The sequence below is a fragment of the Ambystoma mexicanum genome, chromosome 1q (genome assembly GCF_040938575.1).
Source record: "Ambystoma mexicanum isolate Mex_15411 chromosome 1q, UKY_AmexF1_1, whole genome shotgun sequence".
Classification (NCBI taxonomy): Eukaryota; Metazoa; Chordata; class Amphibia; order Caudata; family Ambystomatidae; genus Ambystoma; species Ambystoma mexicanum.
The window spans coordinates 590,794,367-590,819,111 of NC_090922.1; the positions used below are offsets into that span (position 1 = coordinate 590,794,367).

The 24,745-nt window shown below is 46.8% G+C and overlaps 1 protein-coding gene across 2 annotated transcripts in view; it reads left to right on the forward strand.

The window, feature by feature from the left end:
- RABGAP1L (RAB GTPase activating protein 1 like) overlaps window positions 1-24,745 on the forward strand; it is a 3,056,406-nt gene that overhangs the window by 2,675,642 nt on the left and 356,019 nt on the right. Inside the window, exon 1 of one of the 2 annotated variants that reach the window (XM_069641106.1) lies at window positions 24,377-24,708. The exons of the other annotated variant lie outside the window; for it this stretch is intronic. The gene's annotated coding sequence lies outside the window, so the exon portion shown is untranslated. Of the gene's footprint in view, window positions 1-24,376; window positions 24,709-24,745 lie in introns of those variants that run through there. 2 annotated transcript variants of the gene reach the window in all.

Below are 24,745 nucleotides of genomic sequence, written 5' to 3' on the forward strand. Positions count from 1 at the left end.
TCACCGGTTGGCAAACCGACTGTTGCCCGGCCGTCCGAGAGCCCATTCGACCAGAGCGATCGCTGCTACCACAGAGTTCTTGTCTGGTGTACCCATGCTGGACATCTGCAGGGCTGCTACGTGGAGGTCGACGCACACCTTCACGAGATTCTACTGCATCGACCGGGATTCCAGGGAGGAGTCCAGGGTTGGCCAAGCAGTGCTGCGCAACCTGTTTGCCTGAAGGTGGGCCTGGTGAGGAGGTAAGAGATGCTTAATGTTGAGTTTATATAATGCTTAATGTTGAGCCTTGCCACCTACTGTGGTTGTGCATGTGTGTACTGCTATGTATTCTTATATTCATGAGCATGTGAATCCATGCCAGACCCCATGCTGGAGAAGGAACAAGTTACTTACCTGTAACTTGTTCTCCGGAATGGGTCTGGCATGGATTCACATGCGAACCCTCCCTCCTTCCCCTCTGCGGCTCTTCACTTGGTCCTACTGCCACTTTACGTGTTACCAAATCTGAGGATGGCTGCCAGGGGAGGGGCTTGGGGAGAGAGCAGTCATTGGCTGGGGGCAGTATGACCCAGAGACCAGTGATTGGTTACTACTAAGAAAGAGAGATCAGAAACAAAACTGATAATGATTTTTTCTTTACCAAGGATTCCCAGCCTGACGACGGGGAATATTCATGAGCATGTGAATCCATGCCAGACCCATGCTGGAGAACAACAGTTACAGGTAAGTAACTTGTTCCTTGTTTCAGATGCAGGGGACGGGATATCGAGCAAGAATTCCATAGGATGCAAATTCGGGTAGACCCCAACCATGGCCTTGTTCCAGCTTAAGAGTTCAGTCCAATAGATTTCGATGGACGGGCACTCCCACCAGATATGGTACCATGTTCCCTGTTGGCCACATTCCCATTCCGCAAAGAGGAGAGACTCCTGCAAATATCTTAGACAGCCTAGCCGGGGGTAAATGCAAAGCATGTACAATTTTTAAATTATGTTCCATCACTGCCGTATAGAGCGACCCGGCGAACATTAATTTACAGGCTGCCCCCCAAGTTTCATCTTCTCTCTCCGCCCCCACCTTTTCCACCCAGATGCGTTTAAAATTCTGTCTCCCCTCAAGATCCGCTGTGATCAACACTCTGTACATTCTGGAAAGTGCTCCTTCCTTTTGGGGGACTCAGCAATTATTTTCTCGAAGGGGGCGAGGGGGCGGGAAAGCTCCTTACACCACTTGGGGTCCGTCAAGATGTCCCTCACGGGGAGGTATTCGAAGTCCGACAGCGGGGATGGGCCCATAGCCTCAGCTAAAGTCTCGTAATCAATAAAGCTATTCTCCCTAAACAACTGGGCCGCTCTTTCAAGTCCTATATCTGACCATCACTGAGTATTGTGAAGACCTATGTTACCCAGATCAAGGGGAGCACCCCACAACAAGCTCAGGGGCGGGGGCCAGGAGGAAAGGAGAGCATTTGCCTTATTAAGCCTCCATAATTCCCAGAGGACTGCTAATGAGGGGTGGCATCTAACATGGTGGGGGATTCCCTTGGGAGGTGACCACAGGAGGTCTCTCACTTTCTTGGGGAGGGTATGGATATGGATGTCCTCTATGTATGTCCAGTAAGTAGCCATGTCATCCCTCAAATGTTCCATCATTACCCAGAGCTGTGCTGCTTTGTAATACAATTTAAAATCTGGTAGGCCAAAGCCCCCAAGGTCCCTAGGGAGAGTCAAGGTTGCATATTTAACTCTCAACCTTGACCCCGAGTCTTCACTTCCCCTGTTTCACCCGGAGGAATACCTGTCAAATACAAGGACTACACTTAGACCTGAATTCACTTGATTCCCCTGGGCCCTTCCCTTCTCTTTACTGTGTGCTGTGATGTCCCCCTATGGGCTTACCTTGATTTTTAGTAGGGCGTTTACTCCATCCTGCATTTGCAGGGGCGCGATCCACTCATATGATTGGTGCCAATGTCTGTAGGGTGAGTTCAGATGCCAAATGCTGTTTTATGCCTTCACAGCGAGGCCGAGGGTTCAAGGCGCCAGTTTCTTCACTGGCTAGAAAGTCCTTCCCACAAGTGAACGTTGCGTGGAGAATGTTGAGTGTCGAAAATTTCCGTACTGTCTTTGTTTTCCGGTATTTTTGTGGGTGAGTAGCGCTGCCTGTAGAAGTTAGCTGCTGGTAGTTTTGCGCCGTCACTTGACTCGGGTCAAGGGAGGCTTGTCCATCGCTCCTGCAGAGACACAGGTGAGTATGACAACAGCTCTCGTCCCCGTGCCCAGTGGGTTTCTTGTAGAAACATGAAATGCAACTTTAGCCGATTGAATTCCCTCACCACCAGGGATCTTTTGTGAGGGAGTTCAGAGCCCGCACGTTTAGCGAACCCAACACCAGCGTGTGTTCTGCTTCATCCATCAGGGATGCGCAACCCTCTCATGAGCCCCCATGTATTAAATGCATTATGTTCATCTTATCTAGGATTCGTTGAGCTCAAGCGCAGTCCACACATGCCTGTTCCCCTATGAGCAGGATTAGAGCTTGGTAGCTTGTAGGAAATGAGAAACAGTATAAGTTACAACCCATCCCCTACCCTCTTCACCCCTCCTGAGCTGCCTGCGACATAAGAATTGCCGCTGGGCAGTCCACCAGTCCCTACCGAGCCCGGGCTTAGTCTGGCACCAATATACCAAACAGCTCCCGGGACCAGAGCCTCGCCACACGGGTCCCGGCCTTGGCATCTGACAGCCTATAAGTTGAAACCGTCCCACGGGCAATAATGCAGCTGAGTCATGGCGGGATCCCAGGCACATACCCACCTCAGGACCAAAACACACATCTTCACGGGTCCCTGGAGGTTTGCAGAGCACCGGATCTTTGTGAGGAACTTGGGGGATATTCTTAGCCGTTGGGAACTGTCTGGGCCAATTTTCTAAACTTTCTGTTGCCGCAGACACAGCGCCTCTCAACAAAGCCATCAGCTTTCTGGGATTCCGTTAACTCCCTCCCATGGATTTCTGAGTTGCCAGTGTTTGGAGCGGAATCCCCCAGCACTTCCTGCATCGCACGTTGGATGTCATCTTCCATGACTAGTTTAAATTTGTATCCCTCATACTTGAAGGAGAGCGAGAAGGGGAATCCCCACCTGTAACTGACCCCTTTCAACTAGAACCACTTTGTTAGGGGGCCACACAACCTTCTTCTGGTAAAGGTAAATGCGGAAAGATCTTGGTAGATAGTTATTCGTGCATCTCTCCGTTCTATCCGGCGCCTCTTTCTCGCCAATTCCAAAATCTTTCACTTCTCAGCAAAGTAATGGAACTTTGCCAGCAATGATCTCGGCCTCCTGGAGCTTGCTCCCGCTCTATGAGCTCTGTCAATCGTTGGCTCACTGTTGTTTCCCTTATCAAAGAGCTTACTGACCACTGCATTGATGGCTTTAAAGATGTCCGCCTGGGTCTCACTGTCGTGTTGTGGGAAGCTAAGGAACCTCGGGTTATTGTGGCGCTTTCAATTTTCCAGATTGTCCATATTAAGGATGCACTTTTCTTCCCGCCTCTCCAGCTCAGATAGTTTCATATCAATTTGAGTCTCCAAGAGATCTACAGATGTTCGATTAGCTTCCAGGTCCTGTTTGCGTTCATCCATACTGTCCACTTTTTTGTCCAGGCCTTCGAGCCTCTTCCCAATGTCTGTTATGAAGCCCCTAATTTCGTCCGATAGGGCTGCCATGCCCTTGCTCACTGATTGTGCCTCATCTGCGTCTGCTGTTGAAGTTGTAGATATGGTTGCTTGCGACACGGGAGAGGCCTGGTCATGTTGAAACTGCTGAAGTGAGTCGGACCAACTCATGGGTGAACCCAATTTGGGGAACCTCCCCGGCTTCAAGTCGGGCTCCGGGAGTATGATGAACAGGCGACTCTTACTTCCCCCAGAGGGTGATCTCCAAGTCTTTACATAGACAGGAGTTAAGATTATGGTAGAAGGACCCCAGATACTTCGTTGACATTGGGCACCTAGGGGTATAAGTTGCTTTATGGACCACCAACAAACAGGGGCTCCACAATAGATCTGTGGCGCCCAGGCCCCCGTGCCCAGAGAGGACAATGTTCCTTTTTTTCATCCTGCGTGCGCAGGAGGGCGAAGCAGAATGAGCCCTGCTACCTCACAATATGCTGGAGACCTCGTTCTCGGGGAAGGAGAGGAGGTCTCTCCCCAGAGGGGGGCCTCAGCTCCTGGGTACAACTCCACTATTCCTGGTGTCTAGGACACCTCAGTCTGACCCTGTGGTCCTACCTACGTGGGGAGGGTTACCCTGACAACAGTAATCCGGGGGGTCCAGGCCCAATGGACATCTCCCGCGGGCTCTTTTCGCAGGGTTCTCCTCTCCTGTGCCGTCGAGAGAAGCGCACCAGAGGGGGAACTACAATCCAATCCCTCCTGACGGCCGCGGTCTACCTCTTGCCGGTGCTTCTTTTGGGCATCCGTGCCGGCCTCCCTCTTGTCTGGGGGGTGCCAGCACCATGCAACAGTCAGCTCACACCCCCCTCTTGGAGCTCTGTGTTGGAGCAAGGCCATCGGGCTGTACCTTTGCTCCTCGTTGGAGGCTCCGCCAGGTTCCTTGCAGGTTCTCTCAGTGACCGCTGAACTGCCCCCACCGGGCAGTCTTGATGCTGCGTGGGACAGCGAATCCGCTCGGGCTTGCTCGCCACTCTGCTGGATCTATGCCACAACGTTTCTCTGCTACCCTGGGGGCTCCGGTCTCCGATTTTGCTCCAGAGGGTGCCCCAATAGTTTAGCTCAGGTGGGGTGGGGTTGTCGGAGACACATCACACTCCCCCAACATTCTCTGAGCTGTCATTCAACCACATGCACCAGCAGACAAGCAGCCAAAGAGGACCAGTGGCAAGCAACACCACAAGCCACATTACCTCAAATGGCTTATGTTTGATATAACAGATAATGTGGTGCCCAGGTCCAAAATAATGAATTCCACTGAAATTCCCACCACCCTCTTTGGATATTCCGTACCTCAAAGATTAGGGATACCATTGAAGCTAAGACAAATCATTCTTCGAAAGAGTCAAAACATCTTGAAGAATTATCAATTAAGAACAGGTCTTGATTCCAAAATGTTCGTTTCAACTTAAAAAATACTTAACTTTAAAAAATATTTTTGGACTAAAAGCCACAAATTGTATAAGCAATATCTGCCATGGAAAGCTCATTAAAGAATGGTCCTCCTATTTGGTTAATGCAATTACTTTTTTATTTTTTTTTTATTTTATTATTTATAGCTGATAATCAACTTTACAATAATTTTTTACAATACGAAAGTTTGGAACGATTAAATACAATTAATTATTATTAACAAAAAAAATTCTTTCATTTCCGTCCTATTACAATAATATACCAAGTTACAGACTGATGTTTCGGCTTATTTTTCAATTATATGGATATCAAACATTTACTTTTTCACTGGGGCAGCAATTCAAACACTTTTTCCAAGAAATTTTTGATAGCAATGTGAATAGACATACGATTAGTTGAAAAGAATACGTTCCATTTTTCTTCCTCATTAAAGGTAGTAAACTGCATGTAATGCTTGTTTAAGTACATTTCTCTTTTAGCTGTTAATTCGACACACTCTAGCATAATATGTCTTAGAGTTTCCTTGGAGTTTGGATTTTTGCAGAATCTACAAGACCCAATTAAGTCATGAATAGGATTGCGTTTAGCCATCACCTCTCCTGTAGGCCAAAGATTGTACCTGAAACGTAGGGTGGCTGAACGCAAGGCCACTGATGGATAACGAATTAGGTATGGTTCACATTGCCCACATTTTTTCATTGCGAAAGGGTTATCTCTAAAATCCTTGTATGTGCAGCACAGTTCTCGAGTTTTTATCCAATCATTGAGGTATAATTTCATCTTGGCTCTAGTTGGATCCTCTCATAGCAATTACTTTAATCGTAATGAAAGTTTCATTCCAGACTCTCTGAATGTTACATGCATTACACACATCATAAAAAAGGCTTGACTTGATCCGGACAATCGTGGGAACTACTGCCCAATCACTAAAGTGAGTTGCCTCTTGAAAATCTTGGCTAAAATTGCTTACTACACTTTGTTGCCTCGCCCAATTTACTAGGAACATACCAATTGGGCTCGCCCTATGCAGAGTACTGAAACATCTATGTTAGACCTTCAAGCAAATATACTGGACATTCTTGATAAAGGCAACACAGGGCTATTGATGTTCCTTATGTTATGTTATGTTATTTTGCATTTATATAGTGCCTTATATACCATTGGTATGGTCTGAAGGCGCTGGTAGGTTGAACGCCCTTGGGAACCGAAGTTCGGGTCAGTAGAGAGAGTCTAAAAGGTGCGTGTGTGCACCAGGTATGTGTGCAGCTGGTGCGGAATTCAAGTGGTAGCTGCTTCTTAGCGGTAGGTGTGGTGGTTGAGAGATCAGGAGTATGTGTTCGCTCTGGCCGGCTTTATCCAGAATGAGTGTGGCTGCATTAGGCCTGAAGAGAACGCCTGGCTGGGGGGTGTAAAAACCAGCAATGTTTACATAGAGTGATGTGGAGTGAGCGGGAGAATGTAGATATGAGAACAGTTATACCGAATGGTGTCATAGTATCTCTGTGTTCTAGTTGAGTGGTGGTGTAAGGGAGAGAGTAAGCGTGGGGTGTGGTATGATGTATGTTTTTCAAATGTTCCCTTCATTCCAAGGCAAAATATGTATGTCATGCAGTTCCGTGAGGGTAGGTTCGTTCTATGCATTTTGTTCGCTCTACAAACCCATCTGCTCCATGCGTTCATCGGCTCTACATACTCATCAGTTCTGTACACTCATCCGCTCCACTCGTTCGTTACACACACTCGTCCGTTCCACACACTCGTCAGCTCCCCATACACTCGTCCGCTCCAAATACTCCTCTGCTCCAGACCCTCGTCCGCTCTAGACCTTCGTCGGCTCCAGACACTCGTCCGCTCCAGACACTCGTCCAGTCTACACACTCGTCCAGTCTACATACTCATCCATATTAGACACTCGTTCAGTCGACAACGCTCATCCGGTCCACCCACTCATCGGCACAACATACTACTCGTCGGCTTGACAATTGTACTCGTCTGCTCCATATGTCCATCCATTCCACACACTTATCTACTCTATGTATTTGTCCGCTCTATGCAATCATCTGTTACGCACATTCATCCGCACCACACATTTACCCGCTTCACACACTTGTCTGCTCCACATATTCATTCGCACCAAGCACTCATTCGCTCCACATACACATCCGCTCCTTACACTCATCCACACTATACATTCACTTTTTCGCTCTCCACACTCCTCCGCTCTCCACACTCCTCCGCTCTACACACTGAGTCGCTTTACACACTCAGTCGCTTTACACACTCAGTCGCTCTCCACTGCTCAACTACTTCATACGTTTCTGCAGTGTTCATATTCAGTCGCTCTCCACACTTGCTTCTGCGCTTTCCACATTCAGACGTTGTTCACTCTTACCTCTCTCCACGCTCCACCGCTCTCCACACTCGCCCGCTCTCCACACTCACCCGCTCTCTACACTCTCCGCACTCACCCGCTCTCCACACTCACCCGCTCACCCGCTCTTTGTGCATATCCGCTCTCCGTGCTCATCCGATGTTCAGCGCACAATCTTTTTTTTTTTTCCATGTCTAAACGTTTGTCCGTTCAATATAGTTCTACGCCCTCGCCCTCTTGCACTATCCAACTGAGTTCTATGCGCTCTTGCGTTTTGTTCACTTCTCTGTATTTGCGTGCTCGGTTATTCTATAATACTCATCCACTCAATTCGCTCAGCCGCTCTACACATCCAACCATTCTTTATACTCATTGGCATTATTATGTTCAACTACTTCATCCGGTCACCATACTCATTTGATCTTTCTAGTCGTCTGTTCTTCCACTCATGCACTCTTCCACTTAGTGTATTTGTCTGTTCTATACGTTTCATCCATTCTAACTATTTAATTTATCTCATTAACTTTGTTCCCTCCTCATTCATTATGTCCCTTTCATCGGTTCACATCTCCTACGGTTCTCAATGATTCATTCCTATTATCCGTTTCACTGTTTTGATCTGTGTTACTCGTTTAGGTCTGTTTGTCTTTCTAGTTTACATTCGAGTTTATTTGGCGGTCCTTTTCTCGCTTCAGGTAGTTTGTTGGGTAGGTATTATTGTGATGATGCTAGTTTGGTTTTAGGGGAAGAGCCAGGTTTTCAGTAGTTTGCGGAAGGACGTTAAGTCCTCAGTTAGGCGGATGTGGGGTGGGAGTGAGTTCCACAGGGTTGGAGCCAGGGCTGAGAATGATGATCCACCTAGCCTGACTGAGTTCGTCTTGGGAATTACCAGGAGGCAGGCTGAGCTTGATCTTAGGGTGCGAGTGGGATGATAAGGTATTAGTTTGTCTTGAAGATATTGAGGTCCAGTTTTATGCAGTGCTCGATGGGAGAGGCATAAGGTTTTGAAAGCCACCCTACGGGCTACTGGAAGCCAGTGCAGTGTTTTAAGAGCTGGCGATACGTGGTCTCTTGGACCGAGCGCAAGTAGCATTTTGGCCGCCGCGTTTTGTGCTCTTTGGAGTTTATTCAGTTGGTAGGCATGGATTCCGAGGTATAGGGGGTTCCCGTAGTCCAGTCTGGAAATAACAATTGATTGGACAGCGGAGACTCTGTTGGGAAATGAGAGGTATGGAAAGATGCGTCTAAGGGTTTTAAGGTGGTAGTGGCAGGACTTTGAGACATTGTTGACTTGGCGCGAGAGTGTTAGGTCGGAGTCCAGGGTGCACCCAAGATTTTTCACTGTGTTGGAGGGTGTAGGTGAGTTGCCCATGGCGGGTGGCCAGGGTAGTGGGTGCGGAAGAAGATCGGTGTTGCCGCAAACCATGATTTCAGTTTTGGAGGGGTTTAACAAGATTTGGCTTTGGGTCATCCAGCGTTCTATGTTAAGGAGGCAGGATGCCAGGTCGGGTCGGGAGTTGGGTTTCAAGTTCAGGAATTTTAGAATTAGTTGAGTGTCATCGGCGTAGTTGTAACAAAGGATGTTGTGAGAACGAATTATTGGTGGGAGGGTGATCAGGTAGAGATTGAACAGGAGGGTGGATAGAAACGCTCCTTGAGGGACTCCCGTGTTGACTGGTCGAGCTTGGGAGGTAAAGCTGGAGAGTGTCGTTATTTGGTGCCTGTTTTTGAGGAATGAAGCTATCCATTTAAGAGCGGTTCCACAAATTCCTAGGGAGTGGAGGCGGTCTAGGAGGATTGAGTGATTGATTGTGTCGAAGGCAGCTGAAAGGTCCAGAAGGATTAGAGCGGCACATCCCGTGGAGTCAGCTGTCATTTTAAGGTCGTCCCAGATCGAGGTTAGGGTGGTTTCAGTTCGGTGACGTGTTCTGAAACCTGATTGGGTGGGGTCAAGGAGATTGTTGGCTTCGACAAAGGCATTTAGTTGAGAGTAGGCGGTTCGGTCAATGAGTTTGGCAAGGAATCTGGTGTTTGAGATTGGGCAGTAGTTTTTGGGCTCGAGAGGGTCGAGCGAAGGTTTTTTAATTAGAGGTTTGACGTGTACCATTTTGAATGCTTCGGGAAAAATACCAGAGGAAAGGGAGGCATTTATGATAGATCTTGCGTGTTCTCCTGCGCAGGTGGAAGCAAAAATTTCTTTAAGGGTTGTGGCTGGGCAGGGGTCCAGGGGGGATCCAGATGGTTTGCGGGCAGATAGACGTTTGAGAAATTGTTCTGGTGATATTGGACTAAAGGATTCGAACGTTGGTCGGGTAGAGGTTGTAGCTGACGGACTGGCCGGTACGGGTGGAGGATTGTCGGTTGGCTGTAAGAGAGTCAGTTTGGTGTTTAGAGTTTTTGTCCTTTCAATAGCTGTGGTGTAAAAGTGGAGGGAGAGTGAGTCACACAGTGATTGTGACGGGGTCGGGACAGTTGTATTACAAGCTGGATTGGTGAATTCGGCGATGATTTTGTGGAGTTCTTTGCTTGGGTTTTTGCAGTTTAGGATTCGGGTGTTGTAGTGGGCTTTTTTGGCTTTCCGGATTTCGGCCTTGTACAGGTACAAGTGTCGGGCCAAGGTGGTCCTGCTCTCATGGGTTCTCTCTTTCTGCCAATTGCGTTCTAGCTATTTGTAGTGTCGTTTAGTGGTCTTCAGCTCAGGAGTGAACCATCTGGGGAAAGGGCCACGGCGGGTTGATGGTTTGCACAGGAGGGCGAGTCGCACCAAAGATGCGTTGGGCCATGTGTCAAAGGCCTCAGGTGTTAGTTGGTTGTTGGGGCGACAGGTAGGTGGTGGGGACTGGAGGAGTGCCTCGGCTAGGTCCGGGGTGATTATTAGTTTTTTCCAGCATTTGCGTAGGTTCGGAGGTTCAGATGCGAGTACGGGAAGGGGGCCGGGTGAGGGGATGGCGAACAAGAGAATGAAGTGATCAGACCAGATGATAGGGGTGGGGGGCTTTAACTGAATCAGGGTTTTGGAGCTAAAGATGGCATTGAGAGTGTGTCCTTTAAAAAGCGTCGGGCCGTTTATGTGGGGTTGGAGATTAACTGCATCTAGACCGTCCACCAGGGCGAGTGTCATAGGGTTGGTGGGGTTGTCGAGCCATATGTTGAAGTCTCCGAGAAGGGTGAGGTTGGGATGGTTTATTTGGAGGGTGGCAATAGAGTCGCAAAGGTTGTTTGCGAAATGTCTATCGTGGCCAGGGGGCCTGTAGATTATTAGGAATGTGTGTGAGAGCGACGGGGAGAGGGATAGTTTGAGGAGGGATTCGCAGGATGGAATGGAGGGTTGGTTGTCCATGATTGAGGCGCGGAAGAGAGATTTGAAGACGAATGCTACCCCCCCCCTCCTCTGGACAGACGGTACAGTGGGATGAGGCAGTAGTCAGGCGGAAAGGCTTCACTTGCAATTGGGCTGAAGTCATCAGAGAACCAGGTTTCAGTGATGAAAACTAGGTCTGGTTTGACAAAGGCGAGGAGGTCAAAGATGCAATGTCTGTTTTTTGCTACAGAACGGGCATTAAATAGGATACAGTTCAAATCGGCAGGGAAGGTTGGTATCGGTGCTGGAGCGGATTGGGCGGAGGGGGAGAGGGCGGAGGGTGAGGGGTAAGGTAGATGATGTTAGGGAAAAGTGGGCAAGCCGAAAGTTTTGCAGGTTTCGGGCGGGGTTGGGTGGCTGTGTGTGATAGGATGATTGGGTTTGGGGTGGGGGATTTGAGCATGGGGAGTGGGCGGTTGGGAGTTTCAGTTGCAGTTGAGGAGAAATCGAGGGAGAGGGGTTTCAGGAAGGGAGAGGTCAAGGGGATGGGTGGCGATTGTGGGAGAGAGGTGGTGGGTCGAGACAAGGGAGGCGAGGAGAGCAGAGAGGTTGAGGGGGACCAGGAGCGTTTCCTCTTTAGTTTCTTTGCAGCGACTGGTGTGAGAGAGAGGGTAGGGGGGGTCAGAGGGAGAGAGGGAGGCAGCTTCGGTTCTCGCTAGGGCTAGGCGCGCAGTTTTTAGGGAGGGGAAAGGGTGCAGTCGGGGGGGATATGGCAGGGGTATGATGGCAAGGCGGGGGGTGGGTGATTGCAGGGTGGGGTGTAGTAGTGAAGGGAGCGGGCATGGGCGGTGCTGGCGGGTTGGCGGTGTGGTTCAGGGGATGAGAGGTCTTGGGGTGAGTGGCACGCCATCGTGCCCCCCTGGCTTGGTGTTTGGAGAGGGTGATGGCAGGGATTGCGGAGGTGGGGGGTGGGAAGGAAGGCAGATCGGAGAGTGGAGGAGGTCCACAGTAGTTGTTTCTGACAGTCACTGGTGGAGTTGGTGCGCTCATGATTGGTGTGAGCTTTGGGTTGATTTAGGAGGGTTTTCTGATTGTAGTTCTAGGATCGGTGACTCACGCTTTTAGGTACACTTCCAGGATCAACTAGTGAAAGATTGATTGGTGCTTCTAAGCAATTGTTTATAATTCTAACTGCAATTTGGTACGCTTCTAGATGCAATTGGGTACACTTCTAAATGCAATTGGGTATACTTCTAAGTGTAACTTTCTCAGGGAGGTTATTGGGCGCAATTTCTAGATGCACTTGGGTACACTTCTAAGTGTAATTCGGAACACTTTCTAAATTCAACTTTTTCAGGGAGGCTATTGGGCGCAGCTTCTAGGTGCAATTGGGTACCCTTCTAAGTGCAATTGGCATACACTTCTAAGTGCAGTTGAGTACACTTCTAAATGCAGTTGGGTACAGCTCTAAATGCAGTTGAGGACACTTCTAAATGCAGTTGGGGACACTTCTAAATTCAAGTTTTCAGAGAGTCTAATGTGCGTGATTTCTATATGCAATTAGGTACACTTCTATATGTAACTTTCTCGGGGAGGTTATTGGGCGCGACTTCTAAATGCAATTGGGTACACTTCTAAATGCAAGTGGGAACAAATCTAAATTCAACTTTCTCAGAGAGGCCATTGGGCGCAACTTCTAAATGCAATTGAGTACACTTCTAAGTGTAACTTTCTCGGGGAGGTTAATGGGCGCAACTTCTAGATGCATTTGGGTACACTTCTAGGTGCAATTCGGTACACTTCTAAATTCAGCTTTCTCAGGGAGGCTATTGGGTGAAACTTCTAGATGCAATTGGGTACACTTCTAATTGCAATTGGGGCACTTCTAAATGCAGTTGGGGGCACTTCTAAATGCAAGTGAGAACAAATCTAAATTCAACTTTCTCAGAGAGGCTATTGGGCGCAACTTCTAAGTGCAATTGGGTACACTTCAAAGTTCAACTTGCTTAGAGAGGCTGTCGGGCGCAACTTTTAGATGCGATTGGGTACACCTCTAAATGCAAGTGGGAACAAATCAAATTGAATTTTCACAGAGAAGCTACTGGGCGCAACTTCTAAATTTAATTGGGTACACTTCTAAATGCAAGTGGGAACAATTCTAAGTTCAGCTTTCACAGAGAGGCTATTGGGTACAATTCTAAGTGCAATTGGGTACACTTCTAAATGTAAGTGGGAACAATACTAGAATCAATTTTCACAGAGAGGCTATTGGGTGCAACTTTCAAATGCAATTGGGTACACTTCTAAATGCAAGTGGGAACAATTCTAAGATCAATTTTCACAGAGAGGCTATTGGGTGCAACTTTTAAATGCAATTTAGTAGACTTCTAAATTAAGCTTTCACAGAGAGGCTGTCGGGCGCAACTTCTAAATGCAATTGGGGACACTTCTCAGTGCAAGTGGGAACAATTCTAGAATCTCTCAGCCACCTTGGATGTCCTGGATCATAACATTCTTATGGCATGCTTGTGTAATAATCTCAATTTGAGTCAACAGTCCTTTAGTTAGCTCCTTTTTGTGAGGTAGATCAGCCATGGTGTTGCTGGGTCGAGCGTCATCCAGAGCCCACTCTATCCTGCAAGCAGTGCCACAGGGAGTGTTTTTGCCTCCCCCTCCCTGCTATTTAACTTGTATACCAAGCCTTACACAATATCTTGCTTGAAGGTCACATCATCTTTCAAGACTGTGGACGACGCCCAACTGCAAACTAGACTATGGAAATGCCCTATTGTTGGGAGTTCCTGCAAATTGAGTAGCCAGACTACAAGTGGTACAATACACAGCTGCTAGAATAGTGTCCAATGTTGTCAGGTGTTCTCACATCACGCCTGCATTGAAATAACTCCATTGACTACCAATCCTGCAGAGGATTAAATTCAAAGCCTTAACGATCGCGCACAAATGCCTATATTGCCAGCACCCGACTACCTCAAAAAACACCTCAAATGGCGCAAACCCACTCGCGCCTTACGTTCCACCACTCAGCTGTTAGTGCTTAGTAAATGCATCAAACGCACCTGAGCGGGTGGCATATCTCTCCAATTTCTTGCTCCTGCATTATGGAACAAGTTAGCAATGTGCATGATATCGTTCTCCTTTCTTCCTTCTCTTAGGAAGAAGCTGAAAACGTTCCTCTTCTCTGAATTCTTCATGTAAATTCCCCAAATCAGGCTGACTGTTCCTTTATGTTTCAGTTCATGTTAGATTCGTTGTTGTCTTATTGATTTGTGGTCTTTTCCCTATGTTTTTCTTTTCTATGTCTCAGCGCTTTGATGCCTATGGGTTTAAGCGCAATATAAATCAATACAATTAAATAAATAAACAATAAAGGCGGGTAGACAAGAAAATGTTAGGGGGACTTCATTCCGCTACTGTTTCCAAGCCCATGTACCTTCACTTCCTTTGGGTCACAGGGTATCCTTTGAATATACTAAGCTTTGCCAGGGGGTGTGTGGTAGAGCAGACCAGGCCTAGCTCTTATGGTGGTTAAACGGTACAGCAAACTCTTTAATGGACAATTAAAAGACTGTCCACAGAATATATCCTTAGAAAAAAGTTATATTTATATAGATAAGGCAAAGGGCAAATGAACTACGGTTACGGGTGAATAAGAAAAAGACTCTGAAAGTTCTTGGTAGTTCTGTAACCTTTTTTTAACAAATAGAGGGACCTTTAAAAGGTAAAGAAATTGTTTTGTTAGCTGTTCAGAAAGGGGGGAACATTCAGTACAAGAGAAACCAGGGGGACAAAGACAGATAGCAAGCCTTTGTATGGACATAAGTACATCCAGTGGAAGTCCTAGTATTCTGGTTAGATGGGAAGGATGGCAGTCCCTTCAATTCCGAAGAGTATACCCACTGATGATCAACCAGATGCAGAAGAAACGCGCCAGTAGCGCCGGAGGACAAGTCGATAGATTCTAGAGGCCATGTGGCAGTGCCAGTGCAGATTAGGTGGGGGATACCAGGGATAGTCTAGAGACATGGTTCTCTGGAGACCCCCAGAGACTTCTCTCTCGGTACACTGTTGCAGAGGTCAGCAGCAGACCACAGGGATGGCGTTTTATTCAAAATACCTTGACAACTCAGCCAAGGGTCTGAGCATGCAGTGCAGGAAATAGGTGTCAAGTTTCAGGAGACGCAGTTGTTCCTCACTTAAGATGCTCAGTTTCTACTAAATCTCCTGGGCTCTGGAGTGGAAATCCAGTGAGGGTTTCAGTGACAAAAGACTACAAGGAAGAAGGGTTATTTGGAATTCCTTATAGGGATAACACCGTAGAAGAGCCAGTTACCTCTGAATTCCTTGATTGAAGGTTTGTTTATGCAGTGGGTCAGCGAAACGCAGCATGGCCATCTGGAGCTTTCTAGCTGGGGAGGTGGAGCCAGAACACTTACCAGATGTCCCCAGATGAGGAAAATCAGGTCCATGTTTCTCGCAGAGTCATCTTTCATGCATGCCATCAGAAGGAAAGGGGCACCCACTTCTGGGACAGGTAAAAAAGATATGGACATGGTGTTTAGGTAAACTGAGTCACTGGGCAGGTGAGGCAATCCAGCTGTCTGCGCAGACTCAGATGGACGGAACACTGCAGTCAGTTCCTCCTTGGTCCTGGAGACAGGGCTTTGCTGTCAGATTTCTTGGAGTGCTTCAGATGGTGGAGCAGAGCCTCAGCCCCTTTTCTAGGGTAGCAAGCCTTCTAGAGGTGCATGCCTGGTCTGTGATCCAGCATAAAAGATACAGTGAGTTGGGTCAGAGTTCTGCTTTTACCCTCACACGAGGCTGGGGTTTACACCTTTCTCCTGTCACATACCAAGTTACATTCATACATTTGGCGGCCTGCCAATTGCTGGTCACCAGCTCGGGCATCCTCAAGCACTCAGTGTCAGTGATGTATCACACACAGACACACACACTTTTTCTTTATTTATTTATATTGTTTAAAGTATTGACCTAGCTCGAGAGCAGCAAAACGCTGTACAATGTGTGGGTAGCGGGCATTTGGGCTGGCCTCTTTTAACAGTAGCGCAGCACCTTGACGTTTGGGTTTCGGTAAAGGCTTCCACACCGAGATATAAATAATCTGAGATATACACACATAAATACAAAGAACCAACATTTTAAGACAGAGCTACTCTCCCAGATATGATTTAGATTAAGCCTGACTAGGAGGAAATAAATAGTCAAAAACCAGAGAAGTGAACAAAACGTACATGGGAGGCACCACAGCAAGTACAAATAGGACTTTTCACTTGCCAATGTTGTCTTTTGAGAACTTGAAGTTCAGGTTTAAGCTATGGGATTGAAAGCTAGGCATTAGATGTGTTGCAGTCTCTGCTATCTGTTCAGACGTGTACACTACACAGGCCTCCCATCCTAGTCGGGCTCTTGTCTGTTGTCAGCATCTTCCCCATATAAACTATTGGTCAAGAAAGGGGGGGGAGCGGGGTTGCACTTGTTAGTCTGTGTGGCTCATGGTCTGAATACTGGGTCAAGACTTGATTCGAGAGGCATGGTCGAGGCCTGGTTCCACTTTACGGGACATGAAAGTGAACATTGACTCGTCCTACATCCAACATAACTTTCTTTTTTGCCTGTACTGATCCTCTTATTGATGTTCCCTTGTGAACTGGATGACTCGCACCGGTGCTGCTTTTCCAAGAATAATAGGGGATCCTGTGTTCATATGTTTTGGTCATGCAGCCTGCTGAACACGTTTTGGGTGGACATTCTGACCTGCGTGGATAGAACACCTGGCTCTGAGCTAACCCAGGACCCTCTGCTTGTCCTTTTTGCAATGCTCACATGGGATTGCCCAAAGGCCACTCTGCGCTACTTATGGGCAAGAAGGAAGACGCTGAAATACTGGAAATGCGCCACCAGGACCTTGCGACAGGGAGTAGGCTATTTATGCCATGAGGCATGATTTGGATATCTACATGCTCTAATCCTATCCTGTGTGGTGTTGCTGTACAGTCTGCGCTCCCCTCTACATGCTCTCTGCCATTCGTCTGTCTTCCTAGTTGTTCTTTCTAAATCTAGCCAAAAGTCGGTAAGCCGTGCTGCACATGTTTTTCAGCCACAATATGTGTGGCCCCACTTGTCTATGAAACACTTGGATGATTTGTTCTGGGTTATGGCCCCGCTTTTTAATGGTGTCCTGTGACTCTGGCAGTTTTGCTATGGGTAATGAAGTGTCTTTAAAGTAGAAGTTATGCACTAAGGTTATAGCCAGATATAAGAATACCCACATACATTATGTAAGTAAACATTAGGATAGTAATATAACACAGCGGGCCTTGCAGGGGAGTTGCTAGGTCTGGAAAAGACTCGGGGCTAAGCTGATGTTGGAACTGTTGGGACTGGGGGCCAGCTAGTCTTTTGGCTGTAGCTCCTGAGATTCTATCAGGGGCTACAACCAAAAGATCAGGGGCTCTAGCCCCCTTAGCCCCCCCCTAGCAACGCCCCTGGGGCCTTGTACTTATGACGTCCTTTAATAAGGTCGTGCAGTACTCGCATACAGTAGGTGGCGTGGGCCTTGTATCCGCGTAACAGATTCGAGACTTTTAAGCAGGTGGCTGTAATCTTGCTCATTATCTGCTCCTATAAGAGTAATGAAGGAGTAAAGCAGGCAACGTTCAAGTTTGCAACCTTTAACAACATTTATACAAGTCGTCCACACCAGTGGTCCGTCTTGCACGTTGAGAGAACTATAAAATGACACAATGAAATCGCGCAATTCATTGGCAGATGATGGCTGTTCCCACTTGGAAACTCCACTGAAAATAATGAATCTATTCGATAACTTTGCAAGTAAACCATCAGTATGAGTGATGCTTCAAAACAAATATCAGTCGAAGATCAAAACTATCCGGCAAACATGCAGATGTAGCTTTTAATCTTAGACACGGGCACAAAAGACATTGCTCCAATGCATTTCGGAGAAACGCTTTGTAATAACGTCTTACTGTAAATGACAGGCCAGTTTAAAAACACTTGTAGCATTAAGAACGGAAAGCAACAACATAAAAGCAGGTTTCCAATATCTTACACCACTGCCCCCTAGGAAACCGAAAAGCTAGCGTCTCGTATGTCATTGTAAAGAGGGCAGATAAGCACAAAGTAGCCAAAGGTTGCACTGGGAGGATAGCTCGGGGCAACGTGCTCGCCTTGGAAGCAAGACGACACAGAGCACCACAGGTTCGATCCCCGGCTCTGCGCTTAGAAACCTCTGGATATTAAGCACGATATGAATAACCTATCATATCAGATCATATCTGACACCACAGAAACAGAGAACATCATTTAGAGACTTTGCTGGTTATGGCCTTTACCGGTGTTAAGACAGATTTCTGAACTCTGACCTGGTGGGTAGAGGTTCAGGAGGCCAGCCTAGTTTCTTGGAACAGGGTAACCTTCTGGACAAGCCAGACCAATCAAGGTAGCATTGGAGGCGGTCAAGACTAGGTCTCAGGATGGGTGAGGGTGACTGAAAGACCCCAATGAGCACACAGAGTAAAGGACACTTACAAATCAATTCCAGTCAGATGTATATATACTAAAAATGCAAATACATTTATTTCAAGGCCTTTGAATTTCAACACACAAATTAAATCAAAGTAATACTTCTAAGCCAACACAATCCTATCAATATACATATATACAAGACCAAAGGGGTCTAAAGGGTTAATGCACGAAATGGGTCCACAACCTACAAAGGGGAGGAAGCAGGTAGTGCAAAAAGTCTTTAGTCCCTTCTGCATCAAACATAATCCTAACTGAAAGGCAGTCCAATCCCTACGATGAGGGGAGCCTATTGCTCAAATGTACTTGCGAGGCTGGCGCACGCAGTAGTGCAGATGGGCGAAACGGGGTCTTTTGTAGGGTCTTTTGTAGGGGCTGTAGCAGCACAGGAAGGCTGGTGAGGTGATGCAGAATAGATTCCCACTATTCGAGGAGGGTCTCCCCTTCAGGGCAGAACAGGTTCAAAGAGTTGGAAATAGTTTGCTAGTTCGCAATCTTGCGGCTATGCGGCTTTCAGCGACAAAGTTACAGCATTGATTCCCAAAAGGGACCGTGGTGATTTCTCCGCTCCTGGTGGATGGATCAGGCCAGTTCTGCTGTAGCAGGCTTCAGGGCATAGAGGGGCACAGCTGCAATGAGTTTGCAAAGTTTGTCACCACTGCTGGGTGACACGGTAACTGCGTGTACTCCGGTTTGAGCGCTCTCTCTTTACTCCAGACCTGAGGATGCCAAGTGTACGAAATTCGGTGTGAGAGTGCCATGAACACAGAGCTTGCAGGGTACCAAGTTTCAAGGGCCTCCTCGAAATGGCAGCGGTATCAGGGAAAAGGTCCTGCGCAAGCCGGTCAGCTCACTGGTTGTCCCAGGGACATTTCCGAAAAGGCTTACTTGCAGGTTTTGATGAAGGTGCCAAGATTAGTTGGTCCAACTATTCCAATGGGTCAAAGCGCCTTCGCAGGATGACCAGATGCAGAGGGGTCCAGCGGGACAACAGCAGACTCAGGGTGTCAAACCTTCCAGCGGGTCACCAGTGGTTCCTCGATTTGGCTTCTTAGTTTCAGGATACTTGGATCCTATCCTTCATTCAGTGAGAACTCCGGAGATCGACATTATATGGATGTTTGGAGCCTTCTCTTATCCAAAATCTCCTTTGCGCCAAACCGAAGAGGACTCAATGCGAGATCTGCTGACATACAGGCATACCATACGTGCACCAATCGTGGACCAAGGTGGTCCCAGGCATTCACAGCACACCAAACTCTCTGGCATCCAGGATGCGTGTTGGAACTAGACAGTCCAGCCCAGCCCACATCCTGGGGGTGCACACACAAGGCATGCAGAAGCCTCCAAAAGCTTGGCGTTTTGCGGGAAAATGCATACCCAAATAAGGACTGACCAGGGTCGGCTCAACCTGGGGAAGATGAAGGGGCAAGATGGCGAAAGGACAGGACAAAGAACCTTGTGGCACCTATTCGTACGAAACACGGGAACTGCAGTTTACCTGGCAGGAAAGGGTTAAAAATACATGAAAAGATAAGCTGCCACCAGCCCTGTCCAAGGCACACCTGCACTTCTCCTAAAAAAAAAACCTTTGAGAGTATCTAGGCCCTTTAGATATGACGGGCAGACCCAAGTGCACTGTACTGTCAGGTACATGGTGCACTTGCAACATGTTGCAGAAAAGTTGCAAAATTGACAAGAACTAAGGGAAACAAAGTCTCCCAGTACTGCCTGTCTTTAAGGGCATGTCAGTTTCCCCATAACAAAGAGAGCAAAAAACCCATTGGAGTGCAGCAGAAGGCTGTGTTCCTCTGGTAAAAGTCAGACTATGGTGTTTAAACAAAGCAAAAGGTTGGGGGGTACACAGCTGGAGGGAAAAGTATACATGAAATGGAAATCTTTCCTAACAACCAGCAACCCATTTACCCTGGCACGAGTCCGCAATGCTCTATGGTAACAGCTAATGACCCAGTGTAAATACCCCGCTGTCCCCATACATGGTCATAGAGACAGATATTGTCTTACAGAGGATTTCAACCAATTTAGACACTCCCTGTCACTTCCCCACAACACCATGACCTTCACTTTCAGGATATGAACTACGACTGCAGCGATTCTGGGTTTTAAAAACGGCACTCTAAGCTTTCAGATTGAAGGGACCGTTTTATATATGCCAACCAATCCTTATTATGACATCTATCCACGGGACAACAAGTGTCTTATAAAGAATTTAGTCAGGTTTTCACCTTTCCCCGACCATAGAGATAGCCTGAATAGAATAGGCGTAACTAACATCATATCATAAATATGGGATTGCCCATTTTCTAAGTGTGTAGCATATCCTGAAGTGGTCGAGCGCACACCCAAAAGCTGTGCGAGAAACAAGTTCTTCTCACATTGGAGCCAGTCTGTCTGCTCCACAGACCACAATTCACTGCCATACACACCTAAGGCCACCCCCTTTCCTCTGTAGACAGTTAACCTATGTGCAGTATAGAGCTGTTGCCGGGTCTTAGCAAACCGAAACAGACCACCAATGACCTGATTCATTTTTTATCTTCTTTTGCATATGTTGTTTCAATTAAGGTGTCTATTAAAGTATATCTCCCAGGTGTTCAAAATTCTCACAGCTAGTTATACTTTTACCGCTAAGGAAGAGCTTAGAATGTTGATGAGATTTGTAGAGAAACATAAGACATAGCACTTGTCACTATTCACCCTAAGTCCCCATAGAGCCATGAAGTTGACATAGCCCTCAACTAAGGTTTTTCAGGATTTAGGAGTTCTAGCTAAAAGAGCCGTATCATCTGTGTAACACAGGAAACCTTCTTCCCTCACATTGTGGAACATCTGCATCCATCTTCTGCTAAACAGATGACAGGGAGTTAATTTATAAATTAAAAAGAAGGGTGCAAGCACACACCCCTGCCAAATCCCTTTCTCCTCGATGTTACTACTGAGTTCACCCCCTTTCCAAGTCTAGCTCAACCTCTGAAACAGAATGTAGAGATTCCAGCATGTGTAGTAGTGGTCTTGGAACGCTCATTTCATCCAGAATTTGCCAAAGGAGGTTCCTGTCCACGTGGTCAAATTCTGAACTCAGATCCATAAAGGCCACGTAGACAGGAGCCCCCATAAGCAGCACATATTTGGTGAGAAGAAGATGAAATCCCAGTTCTGAAGGCCAGCTGAGTATCAGAGAGAATTTTAGACTCTAATACCCATTTCTCCAATAGTTTCATAAGGATACCAGAAAATAACTGGGATGTACCGTGCAGCAGAGTAACCGGGCGATAAGACAAAGTGGAGGATTTATACATTTTTTAATAAATTGTTATTGTAGTGCCCATCTTCCAACTCTGAGGAATATCGTTTGTTAACAAAATTGCATTAAACACCCCGGTAAGGAAAGGAGCTCATAATTCAGTAGAAGAATGGAAAAGGTAATTTGACATCCCGTCTGTCCCGGCACCCACAATGATCTTTAAGGTCCAATGACCAATTCGAGCTCTCTGTGAATGGTTCAGAAATTCCCCCGTCTAGATGGAAAGAGGAAAGGGTGTTATGCCCTCTGAGATTATAGTGGAATCAGAGCTATAAAGCATTTTTAAGAGATCTACCCAGTCTCGTTTAGTAACATAGACTTCATGATCTTCAGAACAACCTAGATCTAGTCCATTCGAATTCCTAACAATAATCTTCCAGAAACTTTTATTCTCAAAAGAGATTGCAGGCTTGCATAATATGTCCCAATGGCCACTGGCGATTTCTCTCCTTAATGCCAGTTCCGTTTAAAAATCTTTCCGTCTTCGTCTGATGTGAGTAGTATCGGGAGAAGGAGCCTTCGGGGCAGTAAGAAGAGCTTAATTTTTCTCCTTGCAGCTGAATGATAGCCAATACCTATGTTTTATGTACATAAGTGTCATGGATCTCCTCTTACTGCAGAAGATTAAAGTATGGAATTAGTGGCAAAGTTACCAACATCACCAATTATCTTAGCTGTAGTTGTATTTGAACACACGCATGACACTATTATTCTGTCTAACATCTTTACCAAACCAAGAAAGTTGTTCTCCTAATACCCCTCCAACGAATTGCCTTCATGTGGTCCCTTCTGTGATACTAGGGGATAGACTAAACTTCTGTGTGGAGACAATTCCCCACCCCACATCCAAATAGCCATAGTATAACATTAGAATAGTGCACGTTTGGTAATGTGAAAGCATTGTGAGTGTTTAAAGTCCTGTCTGCCTGAACACTGACAGCACTGAGCCGAGTGGACTACAACTGTAAGTGACAAAAGAAAACAAAGTGATTGCAAACTCGTTTCATAATATAGTACCAAGTGACCAGTAGTGCAGAAATGAACAGTTAAAAGGTGTCTTCACTTCTCATAGGAGGGCCCATTAATCTGGATGCACCTCTGGAAATTCCTGATCTCCCCGTTTACTCCTTGGCAACTATGAATCCAGTGGCGCCCCCTGCAAGACGGCAAGAGCTGCCCTGTGGCGCAGCCAGTGGGTCCTCCTTTGCTCCTTGTGATATTCACCTAATGTGGTTGCTGCAGCCCTTAGGAGCTGGCCTAAAATACTTCGTATTGGACAATCATTTGGACCTAATTGACTTGCCGCCAACAGGGGAGAGTGACCCGCATCATGACAGCCTCCTGGCATTGACATTTACATCTCTCTACCTGACAGGAACAAGGCGGATTTGACGTAATTACCTTAATGATTATTTGTGCCGTGATTGTTTACACAGAGGGCCCGATTTCGAGGTGCATGCAAAAACCAGAAAGTGTTCTTACATGAAGGATGAGCGTTTTCCTTAAAAGGAGGATATTCTGGTAAAGTGATGATGTGTCGGCTGGGCATAAAAGCCACGACTTTTGCATGCGCCTGATTTACTGCTTGACAGCAGCCTTAGCAACCATGAGAAATGCAGGGCAGGCACTGCAGGCGATTCTCCTTTCAAAGCACTGCATTAAAGGGAGTTAAAATACAGCACCTCAAACTCTACTGCACACGTTTTCCCTTTATAAAAGTATAATTTCCTAGACTGCAGCACCACTTTTCTAGTTTAATGAAATCTTAAGAAAACGTTCTTAAATTGGAAAAGTTGCAGTCAATTTAGAAATGCTTGCAGTGCCACTGGCACAGGATAGATTTAAGCAGCTTTTGCTGCTGCAAAGCGCAGCATCTCCCCTCCAATTCTTCCACCCACCTTAGAATGGTGGTGCTGGAAACTAGAGGGGAGAATGCTTTGTTCAGTACTTTTAACACGATCTTAAAATCAGGTCCTCAAGCTTTGCCATGTCTGCTTCCACATCCGGTTCTTGATGCTTAGAGCTGATGGCTGGCGCTATTTTGCAATATTTTAGTGGCTGTATTTGAAATTGCAACTAGAAAAACGGATCTTTTGGGAGAAATGTGTCTGGTGGATCTTTCTGCCAGCTCTCCCACTTGTTCTGCCTTGCTATTGGTCCATAAATCACGTGCAACCCCAGATCAATGGATGTTGTAGCGACAGTGCATAATGTATTGATAACGCTATTATAATATATTGATAAGTGCCGAGCGCTACCTCTGACATTGTGTAGGGTTGATTGTAAGTGGACATCTGGGATCTTTTTTGAATTCATAAAATAATTGAACATTTTTGGATATCACACATATTAATTGCCCTGTACAAAAGGAAAAATAAACGTGGGCACAAAAAATAAAAGCACTTAAAATACATTGTCAATTAACAGAAAAATAAGCATTATTAGAACAAAAATAGAATAAAATAATGAAAGGCAAAGGGCAATCAAGTCAGAACTCGGCAGACCGAGTAAGGAAGGGCACATTTTGAAACCTTGGATTTGAAAGGAAATCCTTCCATAGACGATGTGCCAAGCCACCTCTTCAAGTGTAATTGTTTCTGCTTCACCAGAGGTGTGTTTGTGGCCGGCGGGGAGAGTACGGGTTGGAAGCAGCCTTATGTCTATAGGGAGGGAGTGCAAGTACCGGGAGCTGCTGCCGAAAAGCATGTTTCGACAGTTCAGCACGCGGAAACCTGGGCCCTGAAGAATGCCTGTGCGGCAAGTACTCCCCAGGCGAGCGGAGACGTGTCACTTCTCAGCTGGGACGCCTGCCTGCTTCAGCAAACGCACCTTAGGAGTAGCACGGAAAGGTGTACAAAGGAGGCTGTCTGGGGCACAGGGCTGCTGTTAGCAACCGTCCAGCAAGGGGAGAAAGGTTTGAAGAGGTGGCGTGTGGGGAAGACCGAGGACAGCGTTTTCAGTCTGGCAAGACAGGGGCAGGTAAGATATGTTTGACCTTTTTAAGCTGAACATGTTA